At 40.8% G+C, this 18,803-nt stretch overlaps 1 pseudogene; it reads left to right on the forward strand.

Moving 5' to 3' along the window:
- The first annotated feature begins 3,279 nt into the window (after positions 1 to 3,279).
- LOC135513631 (keratin, type I cytoskeletal 18-like) lies at positions 3,280 to 18,803 on the forward strand (annotated as a pseudogene).

Below are 18,803 nucleotides of genomic sequence, written 5' to 3' on the forward strand. Positions count from 1 at the left end.
TGTTGGTTCGGCACTTTCCCAGCAAGGTTTGTTCGGCTCTACCTCCTGAGCAGGGCAGGCTGGTCACCGGCTGTCCCGCTGTCCACACGAGCCCGGCAACGTGGTAGCATTGGTTGTAGCCTCTCGCAGCTGCATCGGGCGTGTCTCCCCTGTCTACAATTACAACATGTACTGGCTAACAACTGGAATCTCTCATATGCTGGAAATAACCACTTTTGTTAGTAGTGCTACAGAGAGCTTTGTATGAGTTGAGCTTTTGGTAGCCTGGCTCAGTTGTCGGTGGCTGCTTGCATGGCTCTCTCTCACTCTGCACCGGGCCTGCTGGATTGTAGCATTGGGTGTAGCCTCTCACATTTGCATCTGGGCGTGTCCCCGATGTCTGCAGTAACGGGGGACACAAAACATATGGTTAAAGCATGTACTGGCCAACATTTGGAGTCCCTCACACATTTAGAAAATAGCACCTTCCTTAGTGCTATTGATAGTGTTGTGATTTGCCTTTATCCCAAAGGAGGCGAGCAGACGCAACAAGGTGGCCATTTGTTGGCCGAGAGGTCTCTGGTCCAAATTGCATGCCAAAGGTAAGTTACGGTTCCTTTTAACTCTAGTTCTGGGGCATGTTTAGATATTAGTTTGGGGAGGGAGGAGGTGATAGGGAATTGGCAACAGCTGTCTCAAATCAATGTAAGTCCATGTCAATTCTGGGCATGCAATTCAATTTCACACGTTAGAATGTCAGAAGTTAAGTAAAAGTCAATCGTTGTAAATAACACAGCACATGTGATTAAAAGGCACTTCTAAACAGGCATGTAATAAAATAACAAGACCTGCGGATACAAAATATAAAAAATAATGGCAGTCTCTAGCAAGAGTCGTTGTCATTTGTGACAGGTACGTATTAGTTTTCTTTTTTGTCAATTTACCTCTTCGGTGTCATTCAATCTATTTCTTATATACCTTCCTGCTGCTTGAATGGACTTCTTCCCTTCTCTCACTTCCTTGGCTGCTCTCTCAAGAACCTCAAGGGGTCTAAACCCCTGCTTGTTTACGTGTGTATACATGGGGCATGATGATGTCTGCTCTGTACAATAAAAATGCATCTTGAGTTCATGTCAAATGTATCTATAAAGCCCTTTTTACATCAGTAGATGTCACTAAGTGCTTGTACAGAAACCCAGTCTAAAACCCTAAACCTCAATCAATGCAGATGTAGAAGCATTGTGTCTAGGAAAAACTCCCAAGAAAGGCAGGCACCTAGGAAGAAACCCAGAATGGAACCAGGCTCTGAGGGGTGGCCAGTCCCCTTCTGGCTGTGCCAGGTGGATATTATAAGAGCACATGGCCATTAAGGGCAAATCGTACTTCAAGATGTTCAAACGTTCATAGATGACCAGCAGGGTGCAACAGGTCAGCACATCAAGAGGAAATGTCAGTTGGCTTTTCATAGCCGAGCATGACACATTGCAAAAATACTATGCATGAAACATTTGTATGGGGTTTGGTGGCCATTGGCTCAACATACCCCAAGGCAAACATTTTGACTAAATTAGTCCACACAGTTACAAGGATGCACTTTCATGCTGGGTTTAGGATCTCATATTGTAGCTCCTAGAGACCCCAACTGATGTATAGAACAATATTAAAACAACCTACTCTGGTGTAGATGGAAGTATCATGAAACCTCTTAACACAATACATTCATTTGACTTGGTGAAAAACATTTTTTTGGACCTAACTTGCTTACCACATTTTCCATGTGGTTTCTTCCTTCACAGACTCTATGAAATGATGACCTCTTCCTACTAATTTGATCACATGATTCATTATGTGTATGGTTTCCTAGAAACAAGGAGTGGGTCAACTAACCATTTGGCTCAACTTACCCCACTCTCCCCTAGAAATCAGTGTCTGATTTCTAGTTAATTACATATGATTAGGCCTACAAAGTATTTGATTTCTATATTACACTAAATTGTTTAATTAAAATGCATCTAAATAATAAAAATCCGTTTTGCGATTTCAGAAAAGGAATATATTTGCCCATAAATACAATAGACCCTTTTTTACCACTGAGTGATACTCTTTCCTTAATTAAGTCAAAAGCAATGCCTATCAACTTTGCATATTGGACATGTAAATAGGTCTGTCTCCGCACAGTGTTAAGGTGTTGACTGTTACTTATGATCATCCAGACTACAGCTGTAAGAATGTAATCAGTAACCTTAACATCTTAATTATCCCAACCATTTTGTTTTTTATTGCTCGTGTGGTCCATGGATGCCCCCGGGAACCACTTCAAGGTTATTCACTTCTTCCCAAATGTGACTCAAAAAGAACCACTTTTAAAAAATAAATAAATACAGATGCTGTTCAATCTGAGAGGTTTTAGCTGTCAACGATAAGGACTACAGACAGGCACAGATAGACATTACCGAAACCAACACTTGCAATGCTGAGGTCCAGTTTGCGTGTGTTTGTAAGCCAGAGCTTAGCTCCAACCCAACCTCCAACCTCTGCCCACCTCCGGTAGCATTTCTCAGGGATTTTTCCTTTCTGTCCTTTGTCCTCCACCTCGTCTCTCTCTAGCCCCTCAGCCCTCAGCCCTCAGCCCATCCTCAGGTAAAGTAGTTGTTTTAGGTTTCTCTGTATTGTGCTAAGGCTCAACAGGAATCCCTGTGCAGTGTGTGTGCTATTTAGTTTTATTAATATATGTCTATTGTATTTATATATTTGTGTCATACTTGTTCAGTTGGTGGTGTTGTAACATTGCGATGATGAGAGGTTATGTTAGCCTCCATATTTGGGTGTTTCCCAATCCGAGTCATTGGGGACCCCCAACAGTTAAGTTGTAGCCCTTGACAAACACACCTCATTCAACTCACCGAGGGCTTCATGATTAGTTGACAAGTTGAATCAGGTGTGCTTGTCCAGGGTTACAATAAAAATGTGTACGGTTTTGGGGGTACTCAACGACCAGGTGGGGAAACACTGCTCTAGGGTGTTCCATTCCACTCTAGTAGTGGATCATTTTGATTGGATACGTCCATGGTGGCTCTGCCCTCTACACAGATATTTTGAGCCATTGGTGACACAGCCCAGCTCACCTGAGAATTCTCATATCCTCTACTCTGGTTAGTAATGTTGGTTGTGGTTTGGTTTAAAATCAGATTTTTACGAGAGAAATTGTAGAACTTCTGGTTTTGCAGCTTGGCCAGTTAGTGACAATTGACACATCTCTACCCTCTCCACCGCTCTGCCTCAGCGCAGCAGAAACACATCATGGCCTCTACTTTCTCCTTAAGCAGCTACTGTCTGCCATCGCTCCTTCTCCAGCATGTCTCTGAGAAACAGCAGTGGTGACCGAAGTCACTCCAAGGCCCCTGTCTTCCCTGTCCTCCGTCAGCACCCTGTCCCTCACCCACTCCCTCTCTGTGGGCAATGGGCTCAATGTCCTGGGCACCCTCTCCTCCCTGAATGGCATGGGTGTGGGCGCAAGCGACAACGAAACCATGCATTGCTGTCCAACTACCTGAACAAGGTGTGCTCCCTGGAGCGACCCAACGCTGAGCTAGAGTTCAAGATTAAACCACTGATGCTGGAGCGGACGCCCAAAGGTCACGACATCGAGGGCATGATGGCCCAAGCTCACGCCATTGGTGTGAAGGTCAGCGCCCACATGGCCGTGATGATAAATGTATGTCAGTATGTCAGCCAGTCAGTAACTGTGCACCATTATAGCTTACAATACACAGAATTATTATTTACATTTGTGTAGACCTATTCCATAAACGTCTCATGTATGCGCCCTGCTGTGCTCCTCAACATTTTGCTTTCACAATTACATTCAATCCGTCTTCGCTTTCCTGCGATGGGACACTTACATATGTGTGCCTGTGTGCTTTAGTAACCAACTTTAAAGTAAACATGTTCCTCCCTGCTACTCCTCAGGTGAGAAAGAAAAACCTGGAAAATGCTCGCATCATGCTGGAGATTGACAATGCCAAGCTGGCCCCCGATGAATTCAGGGTCAAGTGAGTGCCAACTTAGAGGGGCTATTCTTTTACCTCCCAGTCTGAGAAATTCACATGGGATTGCTAAACTGCATTGCACTTTGGATAAATTAGCTCTCTGTCATGCTGAGAAAAAAAGAGGCTGTTCCCACAGCGCCTAGACAGAAAGGAGGCCATCAGTTCACACTGGCCATGATAGATAGGATCAAGGTGACATCCGTTTCAGAGGTATCTGCGGTTGGTGAAGCACAAGTCAAAAGGCACCAGAGTACAGTCTGTGTCGAGGTCTGTAAGTATTCACAGTGTACTGATTTTATACAAGTCAAATGTTGGAATGCAGCAATGTTCACAGTATGTGGCAATTTATCTGTTGACCAAGGTAGGGTTGTGTGTGTGTGTGCGTGTGTGTGTGTGTGTGCGTGTGTGTGTGTGTGTGTGTGTGTGTGTGTGTGTGTGTGTGTGTGTGTGTGTGTGTGTGTGTGTGTGTGTGTGTGTGTGTGTGTGTGTGTGTGTGTGTGTGTGTGTGTGTGTGTGTGTGTGTGCGTGCGTGCGTGTACCTGCCTGTATACCTGCCTGTGTACATATGTGAGTGTGTCTATGTCTCGGTTACCATTCATCTGTTTAGATGGGAGGCTGAGGCCCCACTGTGCCAGTCTGTAGAGAGGGACTGTCGTGCTCTGAGGATGGCCAGGTCAGACCACGTCCAAATCATAGCTACCCTCAGAGGAGATCTGGACAGCCTGAAGGAGGACCTCTGCTTCCTCAAGAAGAATCATGATGAGGTGAGAGCTCTGCTGCACGGGTCAAAGATCAAGTCATAACAGGTCCACCTATTACTGAGGAGTATTTACACATCAAGCTAATCACCTCAAACATTGTCAAACAGTTTTTGGTTCAGTGGAGGGTCGCTGCAGGAAACAGAGTTGGATTCTGGATTGTCCCATTGCACATACTCTTAAATATGAATTACATCCTCAAAAAAACATGAGGATTCATATGGTATTTCCCTGAGGCATATTTTTTACCTTAAAATTATGTTTATTATTATAGACAAATCGCGCTTTTTGTAACAGAGGTATTTGTGTTTTAAATGTAAAAATATTTCAATTTAGTACAGTTTCTCTCCCCCACGCATGTTGAATGTCACTGAAATATGATTGTGAGTAAAATGACCCTGTACTCTCTGTAGTTTCTGTCTGTAGATACCATGGTCAGACTTGTGCACTTACACACAAACACATCACGCAAGCACAGAAAGTGTGTTTAGACAGCCATACGTGGTGTCCAGAATGTGGCCAACTACGCATGCGCCTGACCATCAGGGTTGGGTTTATTTTCACTTGTAATTCCAGTTCAACTCCAATTGAAATGGAGTTGACCTCAACCATGCTCTCATGTGCCTGTAGGATGGTGGATGCGGCCCAGGGCCCAGATCTTGAAGCCATAATGGCTGAGCTGTGGATCCAGTATGAGGGTATTGCTCGTAAGAACAAGGAGGACTCAGAGATCTGGTACCCGAAGAAGGTCAGTGAGAAGTCTGGCATGGTAATGATGAGGATCTCAGCTGAGCTCAGGAGCATATCACTCTTAAGACTGAGTAGAAGTATTCTACAGTAAATTGTCTGTATTTGTGTACATTGTACTGTATGTGGGTAGATGTACTCATGACTGCTTTGTGTACGCAACACTGCTGGTGCAATGGAATACTTCTTCAGTGTCAGCCTGATTGTTTACTGCATAAACACTTATGATGAATGTGTGTGTTTTGCCACTGGAGTCAGTGCAGTTGGAGGTAAAGGAGAGCTGTGAGGCGCTGCACTGTGCTCAGAGCGAGCTCAGCGAGAGATGCCGCTTCCTACAGGCTCTGGAGGGGGAACTGGACAGTCTGCGCAAGCAGGTACTGCAGCTCTCCTCCAGCTGTCCAAACGCTCCCTTCTGTCCATACACACCCTCTTTCAGTCCAAACACATAACCTTTAGCTGTCCAGACACACACCCCTTCTGTCCAGACATACACTACCAGTCAAAAGTTTAGGAACACTTACTCATTCAAGGGTTTGTCTTTATACATTGTAGAATAATAGTGAAGACATCAAAACTATGGAATAACACATATTAAACTAAACTAATCAAAACATATTTATTTATTTATATTTTTGAGATTCTTCAAATTGCCACCCTTTGATGACAGCTTTGCACACTCTTGGCATTCTCTCAACCAGCTTCACCTGGAATGCTTTTCCAGCAGTCTTGTAGGAGTTCCCACATGCTGAGCACTTGTTGGCTGCTTTTGCTTCACTCTGCTTCCACTGCTCATCCCAAACCATCTCAATTTGGTTGAGGTCGGGTGATTGTGGAGGCCAGGTCATCTGATGCAGCACTCCATCACTCCCTTGGTAAAATAGCCCTTAAACAGCCTGGAGGCGTGTTTGGTCATTGTCCTGTTGAAAAACAAATGACATTCCCACTAAGCCCAAACAAGATGGGATGGCGTATCGCTGAAGAATGCTGTGGTAGCCATGCTTTTTAAGCGTGCCTCGAATTCTAAATGAATCACAGACAATGTCACCAGCGAAGCACCCCCACCCAATAACACCTCCTCCTCCATGCTTTACTGTGGGGAATACACATGCGGAGATCATCTGTTCACCCACACCGCATCTCACAAAGACACAGCGGTTGGAACCAAAAATCTCAAATTTGGACTCCAGACCAAAGGAACATTTCCACTGGTCTAATGTCCATTGCTTGTGTTTCTTGGCCCAAGCAAGTCTCTTCTTATTATTGGTGTCCTTTAGTAGTGGTTTCTTTGCAGCAATTTGACCATGAATGCCAGATTCGCGCAGTCTCCTCTGAACAGTTGATGTTGAGATTTGTCTGTTACTTGAACTCATGTATTTGGGCTGCAATTTCTGAGGTTGGTAACTCTAATGAACTTATCCTCTGCAAGCAGAGGTAACTCTGGGTATTCCTCTCTGGCAGTCCTCATGAGAGACAGTTTCATCATAGCGCTTGATGGGTTTTACGACTGCACTTGAAGAAACTTTCAAAGTTCTTGAAATTGTCCAGATTGACTGACCTTCATGTCTTAAAGTAATAATGGACTGTCATTTATCTGTGCTTATTTGAGCTGTTCTTGCCATAATATGGACAAGGTCTTTTACAAAATGGGCTATCTTCTGTATACCACCCTACCTTGTCACAACACAGTTGAATGGCTCAAACGAACAAATGAACTTTTAACAAGGCACACCTGTTAACTGATATGCATTCCAGGTGACTACCTCATGAAGCTTGTTGAGAGAATGCCAAGAATGTGCAAAGCTGTCATTAAGGCAAAGGGTTGCTACTTTGAATAATCTCAAATAGAAAATATATTTAGATTTTACACTTTTTGGTTACTACATTCCATATGTGTTATTTCATAGTTTTGATGCCTTCACTATTATTCTACAATGTAGAAAATAGTACAAATAAAGGGAAAACCCTGGAATGAGTAGGTGTGTCCAAACTTTTGACTGGTACTGTATATACTAGGCAGTGTCAGTGGAAGGCCTCTTCCCTTTTGTTTTTACATTGCTGCTACTAACTGTTTATTATATATGCATAGTCACTTTACCCCTACCTACATGTACAAATTATGTACTAACTGACCCATACCCCCACACATTTACTTGTTACCAGTACCCCCTGCATGTAGCCTCTTATTTTATTGTGTTACTTTTAATGACATTTTCAAAAATGTATTAAATATTTTGTTAACTCTATTTTTTTAACTGTATTTAAAAATATATATTTATTGAATATCCGAAACATACAATATACTTGAGGTGAAGCCACTCAACAACTACATCATACCAGTCATCCAACAGATTCCCATTCAGAGCGACACACAGAAGCATCCAGGGTCAATGCCCTGCTCAAGGGCACGTTGACAAATCTACCACCAGGCTAAACAAATGTGAACCCGAACCCTCAAAGATCCCCCCCATAGTTCCCCAATAGCTGTCTCTCAACCATTCGAGACCCCTCCCACAGCCCCCCCAAGAAGAAAAATAAAGAATACAATTAATTCCATTCCCCACCCCCAAGAACCTCCCAATGCACCAACAACCAAAAGAATGAACTAAAGAGAAAAAAATGAAAAGACAGAAGAAAACAGCAAACAACAATGCAAAAATAATAATAAAACAAAATAATACATTTAAAACAAAGGACATCAAGGACAACTAAAATCTTAACAGCAATGCCAACTGGATATGTTTGTGTGCATGTCTGGCACTACATGTATGTGTGTGTTCTAGTATATGTTAATTTGAATGAGAGTGTGTGTATATGCATGTGTACAAACACCTGCACGGCATCAGCCTCAAGGAAACCGGCATTAGTTGAAAAACACTGCCCCTCAGTGTCATTCAAACAGACTTTTTATTGTTTTATTTTGACCTAAAAAAAACTATTTTTAACTTTTATCTTAGAATGATGGTCAATCGCCCACACAGCAACTCCCCTCCAACTGTCTCCAATTTCACATCCCAACCCTCAGCTTCCCTCAGCCCATCCCATCTATCTCTGCTGGCCACCCACTTCGGGTTTCTAAGCAACACATGTCTTTCACTATGCTATGATGTTTAACGTACAAATTCAATCTATCAAATCAAATAGAATCCACAGATTGCGTGTTGAAGATAAATACTTTTACTAAGAGTATTAGTATATTAGTAATTGACTGACCCGGTCTCTCCAGATCTCCTAACAGTACTATTTCTAGGGTCAATTTTAGATCAATGCTATGCATTTTCAGCCATTCCTGAACCTGAGACCAGAAACAGGCTACCTGAGGGCAATACCTAAATAAATGCTCTATTGATTCTGTGTCCTCACAACAAAATCTGCAGAGCTTTGATGACTTTATGCCCAAAATATTCAACATTTTGTTGGTAGCAAGAATTCTATATAATAATTTAACTGAAATGCACGGAGTCTTGAATCTTGAGTTGTTTTATATATCAACTCATGCACCCTGTACCATGGAATCGGTATATCAAAAATCACTTCCCAACTTTTTTGCAATCTGTATGGCACAGTTGTCAACATCCTGGAGCTCAAATGAAACGGGTATACTTTCCTATTTAGGCTATTTTTATTCCTGCTCCAGCTTTGATCCTTCATATTGGGCAGATAGACCAATTCCCTACCTCCTCTTGCTGCCACCTGCCTCCTCCATTTTTGGGGTAATGCTGTAATCAATTGGTTGTACTCTTGGATTGAGCAGATCTTCCCATACAATTCTGATAACTCCATGAAGGACATAACTCTACCATTCCAATTTACAATGTAATTTAAGAACAAAATACTATTTTCAAACATCTTTCACATAAATACAGGTATTTTATCAACCAGCACATTTGGGTTCAGCCATAATATTTGTTGTAATATTTATTCAATCTTTTCAGGGGGATGAAATTGAAATTGTAGCCACCATTGCAATTCTTGTTTGAAAAAGAGAGATACTTTGAAAAAAAGTTTTTAAACAATGGATGAGCTTTTGTTAGTAATCTATTTGAGAACCCTTTAGGGTTTAAATAAAACCTTAGAATGAGTGAAGCTTTTAGAGAGACGTTTAGTGCTTTTATATTTAATAATCTCAACCCACCCAATTCATATTCATTATATATATTATTATTTTCATTATATAGATATGCACGTTTTATTTTGTCTGGTTTAATGTCCCAGAACGAATCATCAGAGTAGGCAGCGCTATAAGTAAGTGAGTAATCTGAGATATGACTAAGAAGTTAATCAGGGCAATTTATCCATAAATAGACAGGTATTTACCTCTCCATGGTTGCAGGATCTTGTCTATTTTTGCAAGTTTTCTATTGAAATTCATTCTGGCGTGCTCATTTATATATTTTGGGATATGACTACCGAGAATGTCTACTTCACCATCAGCCCATTTATAGGTAAACTGCCGGGTAATGTAAAAGTTGTATTTTTTAAGGATCTAATACTGTCACGTCTAATCAAGGTGGGTGGAATCAGGCACAGAGAGCAGATAGCGATATGAAAGTTTTATTCTCCGGTGAACAAGAAAACATGGTCAGCCCAATACACACAGGGTGAAATATCCAACACAGGATAAAAGACGAACCGGAGAATAAGAACAAAAGATACACCGACAGACATAGATGACAAATAAACAATCCTGCACAAAACAAGGGCGGGACAACCTACATTATATACAGACACTAATTAACTAAACAACACACAGGTGAAACCAATCAGACAAAACCAACAGATACACGAAAAGGGATCGGTAGTGGCTAGTAGGACGGTGACGACGACCGCCGAGCACCGCCTGAACGGGCAGGAGAGCCAACCTCGGCGGAAGTTGTGACAAATACGTAATATTGTACACTTATTATAATTAGGTTTCAGTCCAGAGAGTACAGAAAAGTTATCTGGATCTTCAATGAAACATTGCAGGGATCTAGCTTGCAGACTTAATATAAAACTTGAGTCATCGACATACATGGACACCTTTGTTTTTAAGCCTAGGATTTCTAATCCTCTAATGTTATTGGATCTGATTTTAATAGCTAGCATTTCGATGACCATAACGAATAGATATGGTGACAGCGGACACCCTTGTTTAACTTCTCTTGACAATTCAAAACTCTCTGAGAAGTAGCCGTTATTTACTATTTTACACCTGGGGTTGCTATACATTATTTTTACCCATTTTATAAGAGAATTACCGAAATTGAAAAAATCCATGCATTTATAGATAAAATCCAGTCTTACTTTATCAAATGCCTTTTGAAAATCCGCTATCTTATACGTTTCATGATGTTCTATTATTTCTAGTATTTGTCGTATATTATCTCCAATGTATCGTCCATGTAAAAAACTTGTCTGATCAGAATGAACAATACCCGGTAAAACCCTTTTAATTCTTTAAATGCTAGCATTGCGCTAGTATTTTTGCAGCACAACATTGAAGTGTAAGGGGCCTCCAGTTTTTTAGATATACTGGGTCTTTATATTTGCCATCTGGGTCTTGTTTTAGTAATAGAGAATTCAGACCTTCCTGCTGAGTACCTGACAAACGACCATTTCTATAGGGGATCTAACAATGGAGCTTTTAGCATATCAAAAAATACTTGATATACCTCTACCGGTATGCCATCAAGCCCTGGGGTGTTTCCAGACTGAAATGATTTAATAGCCTCAAAGTTCTTCCTCTCTAATTTGGCCTTGGCACTGATATTTCTGTACATTTGTTCATTTTCATTTTTTTAAATATTATTTGGAAATAATTGCTTACCATAATCTTCATTCAGTGGGAAAGAATGAGACGGAAAAGAGAACATCTGCCTAAAATAAATAGCTTCCTATTTTAAAATATAATTCGGAGAATCATAGATGACTCCATCTTCAGTAACGAGTTTCTGCAAATTATTTTTGTTAACGTTCCTGTATTGGAGATTCAGGAAGAATGTTGTGCATTTTTCTCCATATTCCATCCAGTTTGCTTTATTTTTGTAATAGATTACATTAGATCGTTCTTGAATAAGTTCCTCAAGTTCTTTTTGTTTTTCATCTAACTTATTTTGTATCTCTGTAGTATCGTTTTTATTGCTAACTACCTGTACTATTAGTTCATGGAGTTCCCTTGTCTCTTTAGCCAGAAACAGCTTTTTTATTATTGATGAATATTGAATTGAATGACCCTTGAAGGTACATTTAAACATATACCAAACAATAAGGGGATTTGCTGAACCTAAATTAAACTGGAAAAATTCAGTTATAAATTATTTTGTCTTCGTTAAAAATAAGTTGTCCTCCAGTAAACTTGGATTAAATGTCCAATATCCCCATCCATGTGGAAAATCTACAAGAGTTATGTGAATGCCAATTAGATGATGCTCCGATTGCATTCTGTCTCCCATTAAAACTTTTTTAACCTTTGATGCAAGAGAGAAAGAGACAAGAAAGTAGTCAAGACGACTAGCTTGATTAAGTCTCCTCCATGTATATCTCACTAGGTCAGGGTTTTTTAGTCTCCAAATATCTACTATTTCAAATGTGTTTGTGATTTCCTTAAGTGATGGTGATGATAGTTTGTAGAGTGATTACCTTTACGGTCCATTGAGGTACATAACACTGTGTCATAGTCTCCTACCATAATGATTAGATCCTTTGTTGCCTCTAAGTTCAATAAGTTGGTATAAATGTTTTCGAAGAAGTATGGATCATCCTGATTTGGACCATATAGATTAACGAGAAAAATCTCTTTTTCGTCCACTTTCATATTCCAAAGGATCCACTTTCCAATCATTCCTGACTATTTGCGCATTCAGATCGACATTTTTGTTAATTAATATCATCACACCCTTTGAGTTCCTTTGTCCATGACAGAAAATTATTTCACCAACCCATTCCTTTTCCCACACAACTTTATCTAAGGATGTAGAGTGAGTTTCCTGTAAGTATATGTTATATTCCTTTTCTTTTAGCCATGTAAAGACTGATTTTATTTTTTATAATCTGCTAAACCATTACAATTATAACTGGCTATACTTATTTCACCCCTTACAATAACTAGATATTATTCTCAGTCTAAATTGACCATAATTAGTGCTTGTCTTGCCATCAGAGATATTATGACGGTCAAAACTAGAGCTTTCAAATGTCTGATATTTAGAATTCAAGAAATAGGTTCTAACAATATTTGTTTTATTCCCTTGCCTGTTTGCCTGTGAGCCAATGCCACACCTGTTAGAAAATTGAGACAAGATATTATGTATGTACTAAATCTGAGTAGGGGGATGTGTATGATATTGGATGTGATTTAGTGAGAGTGTGTACGATGACTATTATGTGCGCATGATGACGATTATAGTTTTAAGAGTAAGACTATAATGTGTGATGTCCAAATAAATAATAATGCTGCCAGTTTGCATGGTTGAGTGTCTGTGTGTAACATGTAGTGTGTATAGCCTTAATATTCATGATAATAATTGTAATCCATATCGTATCACCATTAACGAAAAACACATCCCAGCATTTCCATAGGAATTGACATTTCACATGATCATGAAAGAGACCTTGCATTACTCTAGAGACGGCTTCACGACAGTACAAATGTATTCCGTACAATATGTTATTGTTCACCAATGCCCCTATTCTGATATCTTCCCCTTGCGTGTTGTAAACATATATAAACTTGTAGACAAATACATACAAAAGATAGACAAATAATAAACACATTCAATTATAAAACAGTTCTCGACAGAGAGAGTGAGAGAAGAGAGTGAGATCAGGTGTGTATGTATAAGTCCATATGTGTAAGCAAGCATGTAATTGAGTATGTGTGTTCATATCCACTTCATAATGTTCAGATATTTTTACAGTTCCCATTCCTTTTTTTCATAACCTGAAGTCCCTGTAGAATTTAGTACAGCCATGGTGTTATGGAGCTGTCTCGGAATAGTTGTCCATCTATAAAGAGTTTGTCCATAATTATAAAGGCATGTTCGTTTTTCTCCCTTGGAAATTGGTAATTGAGACCGAATTTGGTCCCTTTAAGCTCCCTTCCTCTGCTTTTGATCAGCTCCTTTTGTTGGTAGTGTACAAATTTTGTAATGATCGGTCTGGGACACTTGGTCTTGTCGCTCCGAGCTCCAAGTCTGTGTACTCAGTGGAAAGCCATCTTACTTACAGTCTCTATAGGATGTTTCAAGGCGGATTGCATGAATTCTCTGATCACGCCCTCTGGATTATTGGATGCGTCCTTAGGAATCCCAGAAAAAAAATATTTTCACGCATGCTACGACCATGTATGTCTAGTAGCGACTCCTTCATCACCCTGTTTTTCCTGAATAGACCATCCATGTTGGAATCGTGGATTGTTACCTTGGCTGTGAGTCTCTTGTTTTCTCTTTGGAGCGTGAGAATTTCACTCTGGCCGAATTCCATAACACCTATAATACTAGTGTCATAGGTTAGTGACGACTTCAATATCTAGCTAAACACAGAAGGCTAACTTGGCTGCCGTGGCCTGTCCAGTCTGTCCCCATGCAGGTCGGTGTGTTGGAGGGGAACCTGGGAGGGAGCAGCCATAAATATGCTCTGGGGATGGACCGTCTGCAAGCCACTCCGTGTCAGCTGGAGGAGGAGCTGTCCCAGCTGTGTCTGGGCATGCAACGCAACAAGACCGACTATGAACAGCTGCTCCGCATTAAGCAGAACCTGGAGCTGGAGATCACCACCTACAGGCGGCTGCTGGATGGAGAGGAACTTTATTTCAGTCTGGTGTCGTAGACTAGACGCAATATAGTCAAAATAAATCCGTAACACTGAAATTAGTATTATATGTTTTGTATGGTTACATAAGTCATACGGTTGCTAATTAGCAACTACTTTTAAGCTTTTAAGCCAACCTAACCCTTCCCCTAACCTTAACCCTTCCCCTAACGCTAACCTTAACTCTTTAGCCTAACGGTTTTTTTTTTAGGTTTTTTTTTAACCTTTATTTAACTAGGCAAGTCAGTTAAGAACAAATTCTTATTTTCAATGACGGCCTAGGAACAGTGGGTTAACTGCCTGTTCAGTGGCAGAACGACAGATTTGTACCTTGTCAGCTCGGGGGTTTGAACTTGCAACCTTTCGGTTACTAGTCCAATGCTCGAGCCACTAGGCTACCCTGCCGCCCCAACGTTAGCCAACATTAGCTAGAATTCCTAACATATTGTACGTTTTGCAAATTTATAACATATCATACGAATTGTAATTCATAACATATCATATGAGATGGGTGTTGGACATCCACAAATTAATACATACCATACAAAACGTAAAATATACTTAATGGAGTGTTTCGGATTTCCCTACAGAATAAAATGAAATGCTCTGAGACCAGGTTGTCTTATTTATTTTAAATATTTGTATATTTATATTTTTTCAGCTAAGATTTAAACTCCGACATAATTAGTATGCAGATTAACATTCCCTCACGTTTGATCTGAAAATGGATACAATAAGATATTGGTGTAGGCTTATGTTTCTTGGTAGTAGTAATTTGGGAATCAGCGTCTTGGTGTGTTGTAGCTGAGAGAAATCAACTGAGAGAAATCAACATCTCTATGGAGTTGCGTTGCGATGGTGTATCCCAACTACATCAACTCACTGTCAGTCGATACTTGTAAAAAAACAACAATTGCTTCATTTTTTACCGTGTACTTATGTTTGTGCTGTTTAACTGTGAGCTTTTCTTTGGGTGCTGCAATCCGTAGTTTTCGTTAAAAAAACGTCATTCTATGTGAGGTCTGTCAAATTGCGTCGCATATTCCACTGTTATCCAATCAAGTATGAGACAGGTTTGTGAGACAGGTTTGTGTTGAGGCACAGATCTGGGGAAGGGCACCAAAAAATGTATGCAGCATTGAAGGTCGCGAGAACACAGTGGCCTCCATCATTCTTAAACGGAAGAAGTTAGGAACCACCAAGACTTTTCCTAGAGCTAGCCACCCAGCAAAACTGAGCGAACAAGGGAGAACGGCCTGGTCAGGTAGTGACCAAGAACCCGATGGTCACTCTGGCAGAGCTCCAGAGATCCTATGTGGAGATGGTAGAACCTGCCAGAAGGACAACCATCTCTGCAGCACCCCACCAATCAGGCCTTTGTGGTAGAGTGGCTAGACTGAAGTCACTCCTCAGTGAAAGGCACGACACCCCGCTTGGAGTTTGACAAAAGGCACCTAAAGACTCTCAGACCATGAGAAACAAGATTCTTTGGTCTGATGAAACCAAGATTGAACTCTTTGGCCTGAAAGCCAAGCGTCACTTCTGGAGGAAACCTGGCACCATCCCTACAGTAAAGCATGGTGGTGGCAGCATCGTGCTGTGTGGATGTTTTTCAGCGGCAGGGACTGCGAGACAGTCAGGATCGAGGGAAAGATTAAGAGAGCAAAGTACAGAGAGATTTTGAATGAAAACCAGCTCAGGACCTCAGACTGGGGGCAAAGGTTCACCTTCCAACAGGACAACAACCCTAAGCACACAGTCAAGACAACACAGGAGTGGCTTCGTGACAAGTCTCTGAATGTCCTTGAGTGGCCCAGCCAGGGCCCTGACCTGAACCCAATCTAACATCTCTGAAGAGACCTGAAATTAGCTGTACAGCGACGCTCCCCATCCAACATGACAGAGCTTGAGTGGATATTCAGAGAAGAATGGGAGACACTCCCCAAATACAGGTGTGCCAAGCTTGTAGCAACATACCCAAAGAAGACTGTAATCGCTGCCAACGGTGCTTCAATAAAGTACTGAGTAAAGGGTCTGGATACTCATGTAAATGTTATATTTCAGGTTTTATTTTTGATACATTTGCAAAAAAAATCTAAAAACCTGTTTTTGCTTTGTCATTATGGGATATTGTGTGTAGATTGATGAGGGGGGAAAACAATTTCATAAAATTTAGAGTAAGGCTGTAACGTAACAAAATGTGGAAAATGTTAAGGGGTCTGAATACTTTCTGAATGTACTGTATGGTGCAGTTGCGTTCTCAGCTAGATGAATTGGTGTATAATTCAGACAAGGATGAGATGAGCCTTGTAATGAACTGTATGTGTGACGAGTAGCGCTGTTCCCAACCAAAAACTATCTTGTTCGCCTGTTTTTTTCGATGTGAAACCTGTATTTTCCCATATACAGACACAACCTATGAGTTTTAATACAATCACCAATATATGCATTGAGCTTGTCTGATGCTGTTTGATGAAATAAGAAACAAATGACTCGATGAAGTCAGACATCAAGATATCCTATTCCGACCATCCTCCTCCTGCTCCTACTGGCTTTCACAGATTCTGCCATTATGCTCCTGAAGTTGCAGGTAATAGGCTACTTGAGGAGTCGGCAAACTTTCTCATGTGGAATGTCAATTTATCTTACCATTCCTACCGATCTCCATGACTGGTATGGTTTTCATATAATCTAGAAGAAAAAGAAACGCACACCTATTTAGGCGAGGTGCTGGCTAGCGGAGTAGAAAACTTGAATATAAAAGAGAGCCGCACACTCTAGGAGCTCAGATGCAAAAATGTAATTACCAACGTTTTGACAGCCATGCTCTCTTCATCAAGGTATAATATACATATATATCCTGATGAAGACAGCTTGGCTGTCGAAACGTTAGTAATTACATTTTTGCATCTGAGCTCCTAGAGTGTAAGGCTCTCTTTTATTTTCAAGTTCTCTTTTATTTTCAAGTTCATATACACATTTTCGTGGAACAGTTTAATTTATAATGACGTCTTCGTATCTCAAAATCATTGATGTGTTTAATCCAAATGATATCCAAATCTAAATTAAAATGATACTAGCATAAATACTAACTTCTATTGCCAACTATGTAAAAATAGCCTATAAAGTCAACAAATAAAAACATTGCAGCCTGCAGGTAGAAAATATCCTGTTAAAAATAAATATCCTATAAATCACATTGACTATGCATGGCATGTCTGCAACAAACCTGAAACATTGTATCAACTATTAACTTGGGACTGGCCTGAAGCTCCTTGCAACATTGTATCAAATATTCTGGGCCCTCGGAGTTTCCTGCACCAGTGAGCGCCTGACAGAGGACACACAGCTGTAGGCTATTTGCGCAAGGGATAAGTAGTAATTAGGTAGGCCTATTTTATGTTTCCACTGTCATTTTCCCCCCTTTCAGCTGAGTGGTTATCGAAAGAGAGCTGGAAAGATTTTTCAAATAGTCTACATTGAGGAATTATTGTCATTCTCAATGGATGTAAAAACAGACGTAGTTTGCTTGCTGTTTTGAGGTGAAGAAAACATTACTTTGAGAAGCTCCACAGCTCATTGGTGGTGGTGCATTAAGCCAATCAGAAATCCTATCAGGTCCGGCACATTTATATGCCTACATTTACGCGCAGGCCAGGTATCCTATAGGCCTATTTATATGCGTAATCAGGTGCGTGTCTTTACTCAACATTGACACGAGCGCTCCAAACAAAAGACAATGACAAAATTGACAACTTGTAAATGGAATGAAATAAACCAAAACTTGCTTCTCACAAGTGTAGCATATGTTGTGCACTCTGCAAACAACGTGATCACTCTGACAACAAGAACGGTAAAAGACTGGAATAATAATATATTGAACGCATTAACAGACATCACCAAACAAACATTTGTACTGCGGATTAGGAATTCAGGGTAAATGTCCTACTGGTGATGATATATGTAATGGGGCATTGATATACACTAAGAATCAAACACCAACAATTCACACAATGAAGTTATGAAACAATGAATGTGCACAAATTGGCGGGGTGAAATAGTGCATTCTGGAGAGACTTGCATTGTGCTGCCCCCCCCCCCTCCCCCTCCCCCTCTCTCTCTCTTCTTGGACTGTGCCATCCAGCAGCCTCAGCAATGGAGGTTCACTGAGACCATGATCAACCGCAGGGTAGTGGACAAATCCAGCGAGATGGAGCAGATCAAGGAGAGCAAGAAATGAGCTCATCGGCTCCATTAGTTTATCTTCATCATCATCATCACACACACAGAGCCTTGGACCTCCACATTCTGGTTGGAAACACGTGAAAGAGTGCTTTGTATTCACTAGCCACATTGGCTAAGGACGGTCTGAGAGTCGACCAACGAGATGTCTGACCACCTGTCTCTGGACATACAGTAACTCTAGACTAGTGTGATTACTGTTGGACAATGTGTGAGGTAAATGTATAATCAATATTGGGAA

Source organism: Oncorhynchus masou, chromosome 25, assembly GCF_036934945.1.
Source record: "Oncorhynchus masou masou isolate Uvic2021 chromosome 25, UVic_Omas_1.1, whole genome shotgun sequence".
In the NCBI taxonomy this organism is placed as follows: Eukaryota; Metazoa; Chordata; class Actinopteri; order Salmoniformes; family Salmonidae; genus Oncorhynchus; species Oncorhynchus masou.